At 36.7% G+C, this 17,991-nt stretch overlaps 1 pseudogene; it reads left to right on the top strand.

Moving 5' to 3' along the window:
• Nucleotides 1-17,097: 17,097 nt before the first annotated feature.
• Nucleotides 17,098-17,528, top strand: LOC122732079 (annotated as a pseudogene).
• The last annotated feature ends 463 nt before the right edge of the window (nucleotides 17,529-17,991 follow it).

Below are 17,991 nucleotides of genomic sequence, written 5' to 3'. Positions count from 1 at the left end.
CTTCCAGTCTCTGACATCAGTCTTCTGAGAAAGAAGTACCACTCCTCCAAGGTGAAACAGTGTGTGTGTGTGCATAAATTTATGTATATATAATGTGCATTATACATATATATGATAAACACATGTTATATGCATGATGCATCTGGTATGCAAAAATATATAATAATATTATATATCATGTTTTCATATATAATATATGCAAAACATATAATAATATGTGTATATACATATATGTATAATGGTGTGGGTGTGTTAAAGGAGCACTAGGACCTCTGGTGTGATGGCTCGCCAAGCTCTGAGAACTGTAAAATTTACTGAGAACTGATTCCCCACCCAGTCCCCTTTTTCCCAGACAAATGAATAGCCTTGGGCTGACCAGTCTCTGTCATGTCCAGACTCTTGTCATTTCCAGACTCTTGATGCTTATGGATCTCCCCCAAACAAACTATCCCCTCCCAAAGATTCCCAAACTTACTTCCTGGACTTTAAGTTATCATGTAAAAAGATTCATTTACATTAAATAGTTTCTTTTGTGAGAAACATACCTTTCCCAAGGGTAGTTTCATAGCTCCCTCTATTCTGTTACCTCATAAAAACCCTGTCCTTGTTTCCCATCTTTGGGTATTCCTAGCTTCTGAGCTTTGTGATACCATGAGCTATAGTTCCTCTGCCCCAATTAAAGACCTTATTTCTCCTATATTGATTGTTTCCTTAATTTCCAGGTTAACAGCTCTTTTCAGGGCTGCTCATCTACCTTTGGTGTCCACTTGTCACCCAACTCTCACCTGTGGCTTCAAGAAGCTTTAGCATGTCCAGCAGCCACATGGCAATATACTGTCTTGGCAAAAGAGTTAAACCAGGTTGGGGGAAACCAACAGGCTTTAACCCTATTGGCAAGTTAGGGGGGATGTGTAACCCAAGCATATCAAGACTTCTCCCAGTGGAATAGGTAGATGAGAACAATTTGATCCAACAGCCATGAAGGCTAGCAAAAGCAAGTGCTGAGGCTGCTTAGAGCTTGTTAACACAATGAAGATGCCAAGACTGCACCCTTGGCTGTCTAGTTGTCCTGATTTTTGTGTTGCAAATGGACTTTGATGACTCTAGAAGAGAGAATGAGGCTGATTGCATAACTCTGCCTCACTTAAATCTAATTCACAATTTACATACAAGTCAAGACATAACTCGGTCATTATTTCTTTGGTCTTTGAAAAGGAAGGACAAACAACAACTAAAACAAAAATATATAGAATTCATGGACATCCTCTCCTGTACATTGGAAATGGATGGGACGCAGTATATGTGTTTAAGTTTGTATATGTAAACACACACACACACAAAGAGAGATATAGATATATAAAAATATCTATGGGTGGTGCAGTGGATAGAGTGATAGGCCTGGAGTCATGAAGACTCCTCATCCTGACTTCAAATTTACTAGCTTTGTGGCCCTGGGTAAGTCACTTAACTCTTTTCCTCTCAGTTCTCTCATTTGTAAAATGAACAGGAGAAGGAAATGGCAAACCAATCCAGTATCTTTGCATCTAGAAGAGGTGTTGAATGCTAACATGACAAAAGTGGTTTAAGAAAACAATTACAGGCTTGAGGGACAGCACTGGAAAATTATATCAATTCCTAGATTGTACATACAGGAAAAGAATTGAACAACATAATCTAATTAAAGATTAAAAAATCATAAAATGCAATCAGATCTAGAAAACAAAACATATCAGAAATAGTTCAATCAATAAATCAAAACAAAAATCAATAGGTTAGGCTAACATGAGGAATAAAAGCGATGTAAGGAACAAAACAATTCATATCAACTAAAAAGTATATTGGGCAGGTTTAAAAAAATAAGAAATTATGAGAGCAATAATACTGAAGGAGGAGGATATAAAAAAATTTCAGTTGTCTGTATTGTCAAAAGAAATCCAATACAAATGAATGTACTGTCATGGGGTGTAGAGCACCCCAGAAGTTCTCTGGGGCACACCTAGGAATCTTATCCTTGAGAGGCTAAACCAGAGGACAGATATACCTAGAGAGACAAGCAGAACCAAATCAGACTGAGCTAGCTTTGGATTCCCACCCTTCATTCTGGTCTTGCTTAACCCTGGAGAGATAAATTTGGGTGTGGCTGAGGCCTTTGTGTCCTGAAGAGGGATCTGTAGCCACCCCTCACCCAATTCCTCCAGTCTCTGCCAGTGGGGGATGGTCCTCCCTGACTAAAGGAACCTTCCACAAGCAGATGGTCCACCACCATCAGTCTTCTATAAAAGTACCCTGCCAGTCTCCTGTTAGAGGAGATTGGTACCTCTGAGCCACGTGCTTTGTGCCTATCTCGCCATGAGAAATCCATGGATTTCTGTCATGGTTTCCCTTCCCCCTCCTTCCCTTCCCTTGCCCCTAAATAAACTGCCACCTTATTCTAACTACTTTTGTGTGCAAGAGGGTATAATTCTTTAAAGAGGAATTTCTAAGAACCCCAACCCCTAACCCAACCCATACCCCATTTCCCCCATTACAGTACACCAGACTAAATGTGGAATAGAAAATTTGTGTATCATTAACCTAAGGAATAGCAGAATGGTTACATCAAAGAAGGTGACATAAATTGTAGCTTCACTGAAAAGGTGGGCAGTGGTTGGGTCAGATAAAATCCTCAATGTGGGGTTCAGACACTTCACAGAAACACAGCCACTTATCAACAGTCTGGGGATTATAAATGAAGCCATCCAAAAATTCTGTGACATTTATGTTGATTTCCTATACTATTGCTTTATCCCTACAATTTATCCATGCAAATCTACAAAATTAAACTAAGCATAGTGTAAAGGCTACAGCATTTGATGCCCACATCAAACACTAACTTCTATTTAAAATAGCATAATAATGAATGTCCTGAAGAATTGTCACAAAAGGTGTCATGTACCAAGGATGCATTTTAAACCTGTTGTGGATCTGCCTAACCTTAAATCCATTATTATCAGTAATGACTAGAACTCAGGATGACTTGTATGTTAAAGATAGAGACTTACCAAAATATTATATCGATCACTTTATGTACATGGATTACATTAAATTATTTGACTACTCTCAAAAGTCTAGTTTGTATATATTTCATCTTGAAGAAACTGTCCTCAATTATATTAAGATGTAATTTGAATCCGATAAGTGTAAATTTCTAAATGTGCACCAAGGAATTAATAGAGGCTAAAGAATCAATCTGAAAGTCTAATTGCCCCAATGGAGGAAGGGAATAATTGCAAATATTTTAGCTTTCTCCAGGTAAGGCACATTTCCTGTCATCTTATTTACTACTGGCATTGTCCTCAGGAGGCATCAGTGGATATAATCTTACATTCAAGTACTTTAATAGAAAAAAACTTATTTTATTCACTTATAAAATATTCTGTTGACTATTAAATGTTACCAATTAATATCGGTATAGGAATTTGTGCAAGAATTTTTCACTCAGAAGTCCACCAACGAAGATGAGACCATTTTTAATAAAAATAATAACGTAATAGTTGCAATGATGATAATGCTTTACTAGTTACAAATTATTTTCCTCACAAAAACCTTGTGGGCTTGATAGTTCTCCTGCATTCCAAAGGATTTATGCTCTCACTAATGTCCCTAAGGAGCATCTAGGTGATGCAGTGGATAAAGCACCAGGCCTAAAGTCAGGAAGACTCAAGTTCAAATCCAGTCTCAGATATTGACTAGCTGTGCAACCTTGGGGAAGTTAGTTAATCTTTATTTGCCTGTTTTCTCATCTGTAAAATGGGAATAATAATAGCACCTACCTCCCAGAGTTGTTATGAAAATCTAATGAGATAATAATTGTAAAGCACCTAGTACAATATTTGGCACAGAGTAAGCACAATATAAATGTGAGCTTCTGCCCCTACTATTTATTATCACTACTAGTGTTGCTGCTGCTGCAGCTACCACAATCACCACCACCACCACTATTATTATATGTCTTGTAAATGGAAGAAACAGGATTCCAACACATCTTCTAACTCCCAATTCCATATTCTTTCCCCAATACAATATCACCTTCCTAACAAAGAAACAGTGCCTCACTACATCATTATCTAATATCTTATAAATTTTTTGTGCCACATCTGAAATGACAAATATTGGTAGACATTTTCTTTCCTATCACTTGCAAAAGCCTAGCATATATTAAGGCCAATACAACCTATTATTTATGAGTTTAATGTTTCCTGAAACAAGAGAAAGCAATAAGTGACTACATCTCCTCTAATGATATTGATGAGAGCATTGTTCTACCTCTCCTTTCTAGATTCTGATAGTGCAATTTTTCATATTCTGAAAAGAGCATTCCCAGAGGTCAATGCAAAAACAATGTCCCTTAGTAATTCTTTTCCTCTCTTATATCACTAATCAAAGGCCATATAACAGACATTATCTGTACTTAGCTTATTCATTGTGTTAGAAGTTCATGCAAATAAAAAAAATGACTTGCCAACAAACTTCAAGCTGACCAAATTTCCATTGGTTGTTACTTCTTCCCCAAAAGATTTTTTCTCATCTCTCAGGATGCAGGACACTTGCCAACATTGTCTCACAAACTACAATCTAAAAACATTTTCATCCTTCATACTAGAAAGGGAAAAACAATGGGAGGAAATATGTTTCTGTTGTCAATATTCTCCAGCTGACAATATTTTAATGGGAATGTAATATCATAGGATTAATAATTCAGGATGTCCCAAAACTTTTAGGACAGCTTAAAGCTATTAAATAATAAAACTGCCCTAAGTCTTTTGGAACATTCTGTAGTTCTACAAAATTGGCTTTTTATAAAAATCCTACTCCCATTAAGTGAAATTAAAAACTAGCATATTCAAATTAAACATTTTTTAAAAGAGAATCATAGTTTACACCTTTTATCATTTCATAGGTGGGTCAACCTCATTGCCTGATTCACTTTCTAATGTGAACCACTTAACCTAACATTCAAAGCCTCCCTTCAACAGGTTGTGTGATCAGGAGAGTGTGTTAACAAATGAATTAATGTTCACTTCATTTGCTTTAACAACACGTAAACTGACAAATCCTTTTTAGTCCTTGAGGAATACATCAGTTTATGCCTTAAAAATGAAAAGGTCCATTACTACCTTAGAAGGTTTAAAACATTCCACCCAAAGACTGAATATATTACCAGGAGATGATTCAGGGTGAGGGAAAGGTGCAGCTCTTGAAGTATAAGGTACATGGTACTATTTTCATTCATTTTTATATGATAGCTTCATAAATGTCATTACACCTATGCTAAATGAGAAGGAATTAAAAGTTTAAGAAATAGCATTCCAGCCCATCTATCTTGAGACCTTTCATTACTATGAATATTTTAATAGTCCTTATCTGTCAGTATTCATACTGAATTTTAATTTTTTTTCTAATACAACATTCTAAACAAGTTCATTTTTAAAATATATTCTATTTAGAAGGTAAATTGTTCTTTGGTCTTCAGGGAACTTCCCGATTGCTCTGTACTAGAATGAGCACTGGTTTGGCCACATTTCTAAGTTCTACATCTGCCACTTATCTCTATCTTGAGCAATTTATCTAACCTCTTTAGGTCTCAGTTTCCACATCTGCACAATTATATTGGTCTAGACAACCTTCAAGTTCTAAATTTATGACGTAGTATCTTAATTCGCTCTCCAAGATATCCTTAATGTTTGAGGCATTTGTGGCTAACAGGGTCAGCAGAAATCCAAACTACAGGCATGTTAAAGAAGAGCAGGTTAAAGCCAGTTCCTCAGTTACACAGTGAGTACTTCACTCATTTATAGTACCAAGGAAGAGAGGAAGTGGGTTACTTGCTGGGAATAAACATTATATTTGTAAAGAATAACATTTTTTTTTTTTGCAGGGCAATGAGGGTTAAGTGACTTGCCCAGCATCATATAGCTAGTAAGTGTCAAGTGTCTGAGGCCAGATTTGAACTCAGGTCCTCCTGAATCCAGGGCCAGTGCTTTACCACTGTGCCATCTAGCTTCCCCCTAGAGAATAATATTTTAAAATAGGTTGTAAACAATAAGACATAATGATGAAAAAGTAATAATTAATATTGAAGGGGGGCCTTGAATGTTAGTCTTAGTAGTTCAGAAAGCACAGGATGCTATAGGAAGCACCATAAAATTTGAGGAGGAAAATGACATAATGAGTATTTTCAGGGAGATTAATTGAATAGCATTATATGATATATATTTGTGTGGGAAAACTGAAGGTTGCCACAACTTATAAGAGGACGTTACAATAATTCAGCTTTGGGGGAATGAGGACTAGGCCCTGATCTAGCACAAAGACAATGGAAAAGTAGAAGTAGAAATGATGCATGGAACTTTAAAGTTTGCAAAGCACTTTGCATATATCATCCCATTTTGTCCTTACAACAAATATATGAGCTAGAGATGACAGGTCTTCTTATCTTCATTTTATATAAGGAAACTGAGGTTTGGAGAAAATAAGCAGCTTACCCATGGTCACAAAACTATTAAGTATGAGAGACAATATCTGAACAAAAGACTCTCCTGATTCCAGGTCCAGGAATCTTCCTCCTCAAACAAGAGGCAGAATGGGAGTAATTATGTTATAAAAATCAATCATTCCCCTGAACTGCCAAAATAATCCCCGAATTTCTCTCTTATAAACACTGAATTTTGTTGATACAGTACTGAACATTGAGTCAGGAAGGCATGGATTCAAATCCCATTTCTGACTGGATGTGTGAAAGTTACTACATTTTTCTGACCTTAAGTTTTCTTTTCTGAAAACCGATCTCATAAATATCCCACCACCTACTTGAATGATTTATTTTGAGATTTAAACATAAATACAAAAAGGGACAAAATAGGCTCTTAACTAATGTTAATTGAATAATGAATATATACACATATATGTGTACATGATATATATGCATACACTAATATGTATTAGTATGTGTGTATATATGTATATATGTATATATGTATGTGTATGTATGTATGTGTGTATATATTTGAAAACTTTAAATCCCCATATAACTATGATATATTATTCTACCATATTATCTCATGATGAAAGACAGCATGGCAAAATAGAGAGAAATTTGGAGTAATGAATTGTGGAGTAATGAAGACCAAGGTTCAAGCACCACCTCTGTCACATACTGACTATGAAACTCTGGATAAGTCACAAAAATTCCCACCCAAACCAGATTAAAACGTGAGTGGAAAACATTTTACAAAGTAAATTAAAATATAATAAAATGTAGACACTGTAAATTTGTCATTTTCTAAGTCAGCATGCTGGCAAAGGAATGCTTTTGTATTTGAGTTTGACCCCATTGCCCTGTGCAACTTACTGGGACTAGAAGTTGTGTATTGTTAGAGGAAGTAACTCCTTAAGCTATTCACCTATGCTGATGAAGTCATCAGTCCTATCAAAACAAAAACAACTTTTTTATGAGACCCAGAAAAATTATGAGGGGATGTTTTAACTTCAATTCCTACTAACTTGCCTAAATAGTGAACTTCTTTAGAATGCTTCAGACTTGTAATACAACGTGCAATGGACTATGCATACCACTCCATATTTTCAGCGAAACTTTCTGCTATAAATAGCAATCATCATCCAAACTCCAAGAATTCCTTTCCTCTTGTCCATATTTGATTCAATATTGAAAGTAAATGCTTTTATATAACACTTCCAATTAGATCATAAACTGGAGGGGAGGAGAAATATTTAATAATTCCCCAAGCTCCTTGTGAGTACTCACTAAGTGCTTATGGATCTAAGTGAATTTCAAGTTACTTCCTCATATTCTCTTTCCATTTGAACAGTCCTTCCAATCAGACACTGTATTGGTCATAAGAGTAATTTTAGAGACAGCTTTGCAGAGTGGTAAGGGGGTCAGGAAGATTTGATAACAAGTCTTGCCTGTGATACTTTCTATCTATGGGACTTTAGGCAAGTCATTCAACTTCTCAGTGTCCCAAAGTATAAGCAAGTTGCTACTATGTAATATGCATTCACATAAGAAATCTCTTCACAGAAAAACCTAAACTGGTAAAATCATACGTCCAGCAAAAAAGACAAAAACAACTACAAAAAAGCCAGCCTTAAATAAATATGTTTATTGACATCAGTAGTAACAATAATAAAAATAATTTGTGAGCATTTTGTTCTGCTCTATCACTTCTTTAGGCTTTGGAGGACTTGTGACAGTTATGAATCTGGTGACTTGATTCATTCAGTCCTACAATATTAGTTGTTTGACCTTGATCTATCTTCTATATAGCATCATTTCCATCTATACTCTTTTCTGACTTATATGTCTCTGTGTAACCTCCATTATATCTCTCTGTGGCTGATTTCATAAATCCTTCTCTTCAAGTCACCTGTCCAATGCTATCTCAATATCCCATCTAGCAGAGGATAGCCATTAACACCAGTAGTAAACTCTAAACTGCAATAAATTATCTGACTAGGACTTTATCTAGGCTCTTTCCTCTCATAAAATATGTGTTTTTTTCTGTCCCTCCTGAATAGGCATTGTCAAAAGTGAACAGCATATAAATATTTGATTTACTGCATCTCCATCCACCACACCAAAGTTGAAATGATGAGCCTAAAGCACCATTTGTCAACAAGCGCAGTAAACTTCCAACCAGTCTGTTTGAATTCTTCTTCATGGGCGCGGGTAGAATTTTATAAGGCAAGAGGATAAGGTAAAAACAATAGTGTGGGATCATGGCTTCTCTGCATTTCTATCTGTAATTGTCACCAGAAAAGTGCATCAGTAGGAAAGGGTAGCACATGGTTAAGAGATAAAGATAACTAAATGAAATCCCAACATAATCTTTAAAATTCATTTTGAGTATTTTCCCTCTCCTTATATGCTAAGCCTTTAATGGAACTACTTATAAAGTTAAATCATTTAGCAGTCTTATACCTTCTGTTAGGAAAGACAGAATTTCAAGGCATTAGGAATGAGTACTGGACTTTGAATGAAGGGAAAACTGACTAGAATTCGACTGGTGACATTTCTTAGTTAGGTGGCCATTTTCAAGTCACAACTTCTATGAGTCTTGATTTCCTCTTCTTTAAAAGGAGGCTTAGGATGCTGGAGTACCTATGTCAAAGGATTGTCTAGAAGACCAAATGATGTAATGCCTGCAAAGCACTTTGTGAACATTAAAACTCTTTGTAACTGTGATATATTTGGTTCAGACCCATGATTTCACATATACTGGGAACTGCTGGTGTGGCCAAATATCTAGTTCCTTAAAAGGTCCATGGCAGCAGTCACTGTGGGCCACTCTCAAGAGAGAAAACAGATAAAGGATTTATTAATCATTTGCAACATGCTTAGTGCTGGTGATACAAATACAGTCAAGCAAATTAGTCCCTATTCTAAAGGAATTTATATTTAAATCAGGAAAGACAACTTAAAAATAAGGCAGGAAGGAGATTGAGGAGATTAAGGGGCTAACTGTGAGGAGAAAATTAGAGAGTGAGGTGAGGCCAAAATTGAGGAAGAATATTTTTGAAAATGGTGATCCTGGGGGGCAGCTAGTTGGAGCAGGGGATAAAGCACCGGCCCTGGATTCAGGAGGACCTGAGTTCAAATCTGCCCTCAGACACTTGACTCTCACTAGCTGTGTGACCCTGGGCAAGTCACTTAACCCTCATTGTCCTGAAAAAAAAGAAGAAGAAAAGAAAATGGTGATCCTGGGGAGGTAGTAATCAATTATGAGAAAGAGGGAAGGGGAAAGAGAGAGGGGAGTGTGATTCTCTGGATGGTAAGGTAGCAGGAAAAAAGAAGGAGGTATAGTCGAGAGAGAAAAGAAGCCAGAATGAAAGGAAACATGGTGGACATCCTGCTTAAAATAGAGCCTATGAAGGAGTTACCAATATGGGAAGGTAAGCCTCAGAATCAAGGTTTCCTAGAATAATAATGATGGAACTCAGCAGGAGTTGTAGCCCCCTGTTGGGCATTTTTGGTATGTCACATAACTTTGCCATTGTCAACTAGTGGCCTTATGTTTAAGGACTTAAGGCAATATTGTCATATTCCACACAATGAAATTTTATTTCAGATTGCTGTTTAGACAAACTCTTAAATGTGAAAAGGACAACCACTGGTCAGAGTGAGAAGATGAAGTCCAAATCAGACAAACTAATGCAATTAGCAAGGCCTCAGTAAGATCAAGAGATAAGATAAGGAAGCACATCAGAGAAACTGACCATTTGTCTAACAGAAATCATCTCTCCAAAGTGTATGTTGGCTCTGGTGTACCCTGTATCAAAAAGCCAAAGTGCTACTTGCATATTTATCCTGTGACAACCTTAACCATAGAGACAGATATAGAGATAGATAGATGAATGGATGGATGGATGGATGGATGGATGGATGGATGGATGGATGGATGGATGATAGATACCTATACATATATTGTATTGATTCATTATATGTATAATGAATCAATACACATATATTATGCATACAATTAATTGATACATACACAGATATAGACATATATGTATATCTATATCTATATACAAATGATTTGGAGAAAGGAATTAATGGAATTTGTATTAAATTTGTAGATTATACAAAGTTAGGGGATGTATTTAACCGCTCTAATGCTAAAATTCAAAGGTTGGATTTATGGGCCACAATTTAATAAGATAAACTTTAATCAGGAAAATGAAAGTATTATACCTAGGTTCAAAATGGGTCCTATGGGAGACAGGAGAGGACTGTTTGAAGAAACAAGTATAGGAGCTACCATTTTCAAGAAAAGAGGATACCTCTTCCTCAGAGATTAAAAGAGGAAAAGACGAGTCAAATTTAGAGAAGTTTTAGGCAGCCAGGTGGCACGATGGATAGAGTGCCAAGCCTGGAATCAGTAAGATTCATTTTCCTGAGTTCAAATCTGGTCTCAGATGCTTATTAGCTATGTGCTCCCATGCAAGTCACTTAAACCTGTTTGTCTCAGTATCCTCATCTGTAAAATGAGTTGAAGAAGGAAATGGCAAACCACTTCAGTATCTTTGCCAAGATAATTCCAGGGATCATGAGAAGACTGATATGTGTCATGGGGAAAATAGGGTAAGGGTTTGGGTAGGGGTAGGGTTTGGGGTCCTTAGGAATTCCTCTTTAAAGGATTACACCCAGGGGCAGCTACATGGTGCAGTGGATAAAGCACTCACCCTGGATTCAGGATGACCTGAGTTCAAAGCCAGCCTCATACACTTGACACTTACTAGCTGTGTGACCCTGGGAAAGTCACTTAACCCTCATTGACCTGCAAAAAAAAAAAAAAAAAGAATTACACCCTCTTGCACACAAAAGCAGTTTGAATAAGATGATACTTTATTTAGGGGCAAGGGAAGGGAGAGGAAACAATGAAAGTCCTTGGACTTCTCATGGGGAGAGAGGCATGGCACAAAGCATGTGGCTCTGAGATACCAATCTCCTTCAGCAGGAGACTGGAAGGTACTTTTATAGAAGACTGATGGGGGTGACCATTTGACTGTGGAAAATTCCTTTAGTGAGGGAGGACCATTCCCCACTGGTGGTGGCTGGAGGAATTGGGTGAGGGGTGGCTGCAGATCTCTGAAGCCATCTCCTAGGGACGTAAAGGAATCAGCCACACCTAATCTTATCTCCCCAGAGTTGAGGGAGACTAGAATGAAGGGTGGAGGTCGTGAAGCTAGCTCAGTCTAATCTGGTTCCACTTATCTCTTTAGGTGTATCTGTCCTTTAATTTAGTTTCTCAAGGAGAAGGTTCTTTGATGTGCCCCAGAGAACTTCTGGGGTGACCTGGGCCCATAACATATGAACGAAACAATCTAACAACAACAACAACAGTTTTAAGTTGTAGAATATCAGACATGAGGAAGCTCAGTCTGAATACTTTCGATTTTTTCAATATGGGAAAAAGCAAGGATATTTACTTGGAGTTGGGAGTGGCATCAGAAGCTTAAGATAAGAAAAGTTTGAACAGTTGATAAAAAGAGTGGAATACTGAGACACTCAAGAAAAATTTAAGAAATTATCATTCAGCAGTGAAAGCTCTGTTGAGATGAGGTAACAGGATTTGTAATGAACCTAGTTGTCACAGTCTTCCAGAATTTAGCAGTATAAAAATAGGATTCTATGTTGCCAAAGCTTATTGAAATAACAAGAACAAAAACAACAATATGGCTGGACTTCATATGATGCTTTAGGGGTTGCAAAGCACTTTACAAATGTTATCTCATATATCCTCACAACAATCCTAAAAGGTAGGTTCTATTATCATCCTCATTTTACACATAAGGAAACTTAGGCAGCCATTAAGTGCCTTGTCTTAGCTAGTTAATATCTGAGGCCAGATTTGAACCCATGTTTTACAAACTCCAGACCCAATGTTATATCTAATGAACCACCTAGTTGTCCAAGATTTTAAATCTGTTCCCTGTTTAAATATATATGTTAAATTATTCTATATATTCTATAAAACATTCTATATATATTTCTATTTATCATTTCTTTCTCTGAATGCAGATAGCATTTTTCATATGTCCTATATAGTTAATTTAAGTATTTATAATACTCAAAATTACTTATCTATTCAATCATTTAAAAATAATTTACTTTATTTTTAATTCATGGAATAAAACAAGCATTACCATAACATAGTACAATAAAAAAGATGATTACACATGAAAATGCAAATGTACAATACACAACTTGCTATTTCTATTAAATATAGAACAAAATTAACATGTAAATTTACTTTTCCCTTTTTTCTTCCCTCCCCCCCAGAGATTACCATTAGACAAAAATTTATATTTAAAATCACTCTGTACATACTTCTCCTTACCAATTCTTTCTCTCAATGCAGATAACATCTTTCTTCATAGGTACTTTATAGTTAATTTGGGTATTTATAATAGTCAAAATAACTTAATTGCTCAAAGGCATTCTTGAAACAATATTGTGGTTATTGCATACAATGTTCTTTTCATTCTTCTCATTTCACTCCTCCTTATTCCATGCAAGTCTTTCCATGTTTTTCTAAAATGATCCAACTCATCATTTGTTATAGCATAGTAATATTCCATTCCAATCATACACCACAACTTGTTCAGCCATTTCCCCAGATGACAGGCATACCTGCAATTTCCAGTTTTTTGCCACCCCAAAGAAAGTTGCTATGAACATTTTAGAACATATAGTTTCTTTTCCTTTTTCCCTAATTATCTTTGGAAATAGACCAAGTAGTGGTATTTCTGAGTCAAAATGTATAAGTATTTTAGTAACTTTTGGGGCATAATTTCAGATTACCCTTCAAAATGGTTGGATCTATTCACAATTCCACCAAAAATGAATTTGTTTCCCCCACTCAGCTGTCTGCTCTTCCTTAGATGAATGTTTGTGAGGTAGAAGTTCCTGAAGTAAAAGGTACTTAGTGATATGGGGGAGAAAGCACGTGGGTTCTTAGGATTCCTCTGTAAAAAATTACACTCTCGCACAAGACCTAATTAGGAATAAAAGAACAGGTTTATTGGGGTACAAGAGAAACTGGCTGGGAGGAAAGTTTTGCATGGACAAAACGCTTTCCTCCCTGACTAGCTCAGGGAGCGCCATTTTATAGGGTTTAGATGGGGTGGGTAAGAGTCTCTTACTGGGTGAGGGGATGGTGGTCTTCCAGCATTGGGGTAGGAGGAATCCCTGGTGAGAGATCTGGTGGTGGGTGTCAACTTTGTCCTGATAGGTCTAAGCAGTCTGCTGATAGGTGGTTCCAGGTGGTCTTCTCCTGGATTACTGCATCCAGGTGCTTAGGAGGACTGGAATGTAGGGTGGTGGTCCTGGAGCATGCTCAGTTCGATCTGGTGCCACTTATCTCTTTTGAGTGTGTGTGTGTGTGTGTGTGTGTCCTTGATTGAGTTCAAGGAGAGGCCTACTTGATTTCAAGGGAAAACCCCAGAGAACTGTTGGGGTAACCGGGGCCCATAATCCTCCCATGACATTCCCCCCTTCTTATATCTAGGGAAAAAGGGTGGTGGTCTCATCTTCTGTAACTGCTTCCTGCTGGTTATGGATTTCGAGGGGTACAGTAAAAGTCAGTATGGGCCTGGTCCAGGAAGTGAAGAGGCATGTAGGCCGGGGTAGTGGACTGCCCCTGCCCCAGAATTCACTGCTGCTCAACCAGAGGTGACTGATTGGTCTGAGGGAGTTCAGGTGCCATCTGTGCCCATTGTGCTCAGCCTCCTACTGAGGACTGGTCTTCGGCTCCTACTGCTCAGGCCACAACACCCTCTTCTCCTCCCAGTTTTCCCTTTACTCCCTACTCCCCACCTCCTCCACCTCCCTTCCGATCTGCTCACCCAACTCTTGGAAGGGGCTTAAGTCTTCATATTCCCCGCCCCCATCCAGTTTGTTCCCTACTCTCCTCTGTCTCCCACACAGCTGCTCCCATCTGCATTACCTGGTATGCCATTTGCTCCACCTCTACCCATGATGATCAAGCCCTCCCCCATCCACCACCGCCTCCACTCTTCTCCCTCCATGTGAAAAGAGCAAAAAGAAATAAAGTGCAATACATATATGAAGATATTCACTGTAACATTTTTTCTATGGGGTGAGAGAAAGTGAGTGTCTATCAACTGGCCAAAGGCTGAACAAATTACAATATGCGAATGGAAACCTAATGTGCCAAAGGAAATGAAGAATTTAGAAACTTTCTATCAACTGATATAGAATTAAATAGAATCAAGAACACATTACATTCAATAATATAAAGGAAAATGACACTTAAAGGAGAATTTAAACTAAGTGTAATGACCAATCCTGTCCCCACTGAATAAATAATCATATATACTTTTTTCTTCCCAGGGGAGTGATGTGGGAGGAAAGAATTATATAGTCACTGTTAGATATGGTAACTGTGCTGATTGGTTTTATGTCATTGTTTTGTTTGGTTGGTTTTTTTCCTGTGTTACAGAGGACATTTCAAATTAGAGTGGAGGACATAAGAGGAAATTACTGTGGTTTTTTTTAAAGGCATAAATTGAAGTTAAAAAAAGAATGAACTATTCTATAAACATATTTACATCCCTGCAAAAAAGATGAGTCAATATCAAAACATTAAACTTTAATTTTAGCAGAACTCACCTTAAAAGTATTTCCTAATTAGATGTTCTCTAATTTTGGTTTTGAAATCAATAAAAACTTCCAATATGTAGAGAATCTATGAGTATTTGAGTGTTAAGCATGACCATTAATAACCTGCTTTTGCCAATATCTTCCTTTCCATCCATGTGATTCCTGAATTTCAACTGAAGCATATATTGAGGAGACTTTAACAAGAGTACCAAACTAGTAGTAGCAAAAATGTGCAAGTTGAAGGGGAGTTCAGAAGTCATTTTGTCCTAGCTGTTACCTGTTATAGTTCTCCCTTACACTATTGTTGTTATTGTTGTTTAGTCACTCAGTCATGTCCAATTCTTCATGACCCCACAGACTTTGTTTTCTTGGCAAACATACTGGCGTTATTTGTTATTTTTTCCAGTGTATCTCAATTTTACAGTGAGGAATTGAGGAAAATAATTGTCAAAATGGCTTAGTCACTCAAAGTTGTTTTAAAACAATATTGCTAAAAAACAAATATTGCTGTTATCGTATACAACATTCTCTTGGTTCTGCTCATTTTGTTCTTCATTATTTTGTGCATGTCTATACATGTTTTTCATCAATCAACAATCTCATCATTTCTTATAGCACAGTAGTATTCCATCACAATCACATACCACAACTTGTTCAGCCATTCCCCAAATGATGGATATACCTGCAATTTCCAGTTCTTTGCCACCACAAAGAGAGGTGCTATTAATATTTTAGAGCACATAGGCTCTTTCCCTTAACTACAGAGCCTACAAACAAGGATGCCATCTATATCCAGAGAAAGAACTGATAAGAAGAAGTATTTATAGAATGATTTTATATACACATACATATTTGTGTCTAATGATAGCAATCTCCAGGATGGGAGGGGGGAAGAAAAAAGGGGGGAAATTATATGATAATTTTATTGCATATTTAAAAGGAATAGGAAAATGTAAATAATAGGACATTCAGTCTCATGTGCAATAATCTTTTAATTCTATGTTATAGAATGCTTGTGTTATATCATAAATTAAAAAATACACCACTATGTGTATGTAATTATCTAGACATGATCATTAAGTAAGGCATTTATGATATAACACAAGCACTTCCATAACATAGAATATGCAATAAAATTATCATGATCTTCATTTATATGACAAAATCATGGCTTCTTTGTTTTCACTAGTTCATCATGATTACTTCCAAACAATCCACTTTGTGTGGAAGAGAAAAGGCCGGGAGTTAGTATAATTAAACTGTTATGTATAAGTTGTATTGTTCATTCTCCATGCAAAATAACATAAATGTAACCAGAAAAAAATACATAGAATCAAATTCCTTTTAAAATGTTTTAGTTGGGAATTGGACAGACAGGGAGATAATTCTTTCTGAGACCAACTTGAATTATGTGTCTCATTGTTGTGGAAAGAGTACTAGACTCAGAGATAGGAGACTAGATTTGAAACCTGAATGACAGTGACTATGTTCCACAGATTCTGGTACATTGCTGAAAAACAAAATTATGTCCCCTAGATAAGTAGAATCTTTGATGTTCATTTAGACTAAGGCACACATCAAGGAAACAGACCCAGAGAGAATAGTGTTGAAATCTGAGCAGGGTCACAAAGGCCATGTTAGGATCAGTTTGATTTCAAGGTCTAGTCTCAGACACCAAGTCTAGGAGGCTTTCCACTGAACCTTTTTATACTGGCCTGAGAAGTAAACCATGGTGTTATCTCTCAACCCCCTCCAACCTAATCATTCAAGCATTATAATAATTTTTGATTCAGTACATTTTTGTAAGACATGGATGTTATATACACATACAGATGCACACACCTATAATTTACTCAATATTGGGAATGCTATGTAAGAAAATCCTCTCTAGCAACAGAGCTTTAGTATCAATGGCTAGGAGTTGGAATTCTGTAGATTTTGATTTAACCCAACAAATCAATTATTTCTGGTACCAGCAATGGATGAAGGCTAAGTTATAAATTTACTACTGTGGTAGCTATTACCAATAGAACCAAACCTGCTATTTTCAGTCAAATTCTCAACCACATTTTAAATATAACTATGTTTTATGATAATGTTCATAATGTCTCCTCTGCAAAGGAGAAAATGAAAGATCCAGCTGAAATTCTAGCTATAACAGAGCCTTTGACTACAAATAGTTATGGGGAGCAAGTTGAAGATCCACAGATTCACTTAGATATTGATAATCCTGAACAAGGAGTTTATGGTGGGAAGTGAGCTCTATGACTCCCTGATGAATTATCACTGGCAACCTGTGGATACTGTTGCTCCTAAAATCCCAAATAACATCAGAGAGTAACTACAAATACAGAGCAGTTCCTATCAAAGTAGTATCCAAGTGGTACTTTTGGAGTTGAGTCATAAGTCACATTTTCTTTTGTTACATATACACATAATTGTTGAGAGGATAGGAGCATAGTGAGATAATGAAGAATTATCTCCACAAAAACATAGATACTTAACTGGTTTAAAAAAAAATAAAACACAACAAATCAACAATTGCTGGTCAACCTCTAGATTTTGATGGTTGTTTGAGGGGATGAAAGTTAAGTAACTTGCCTAATGTCATAAAGTCAGTCTGTGTCAGAAATAGAACCTGAATCCAGGTCTTCCTGATTCAAAGATTAGCTCTCAATGCCATATGGTATCTTAAACAATTGACATGATATTATGGCTTGTCTGTACTTTCTATTTTTCTGTACTTAAAGTAGCAAGACAATCAATGACTAAAATTCTTATGAGTGCATGATATTAATTTTGAT

Source organism: Dromiciops gliroides, chromosome 6 (assembly GCF_019393635.1).
Source record: "Dromiciops gliroides isolate mDroGli1 chromosome 6, mDroGli1.pri, whole genome shotgun sequence".
Lineage (NCBI taxonomy): Eukaryota > Metazoa > Chordata > Mammalia > Microbiotheria > Microbiotheriidae > Dromiciops > Dromiciops gliroides.
The sequence above is the reverse complement of the archived record's forward strand: the minus strand, read 5'-3'. Positions and strand labels throughout refer to the sequence as shown.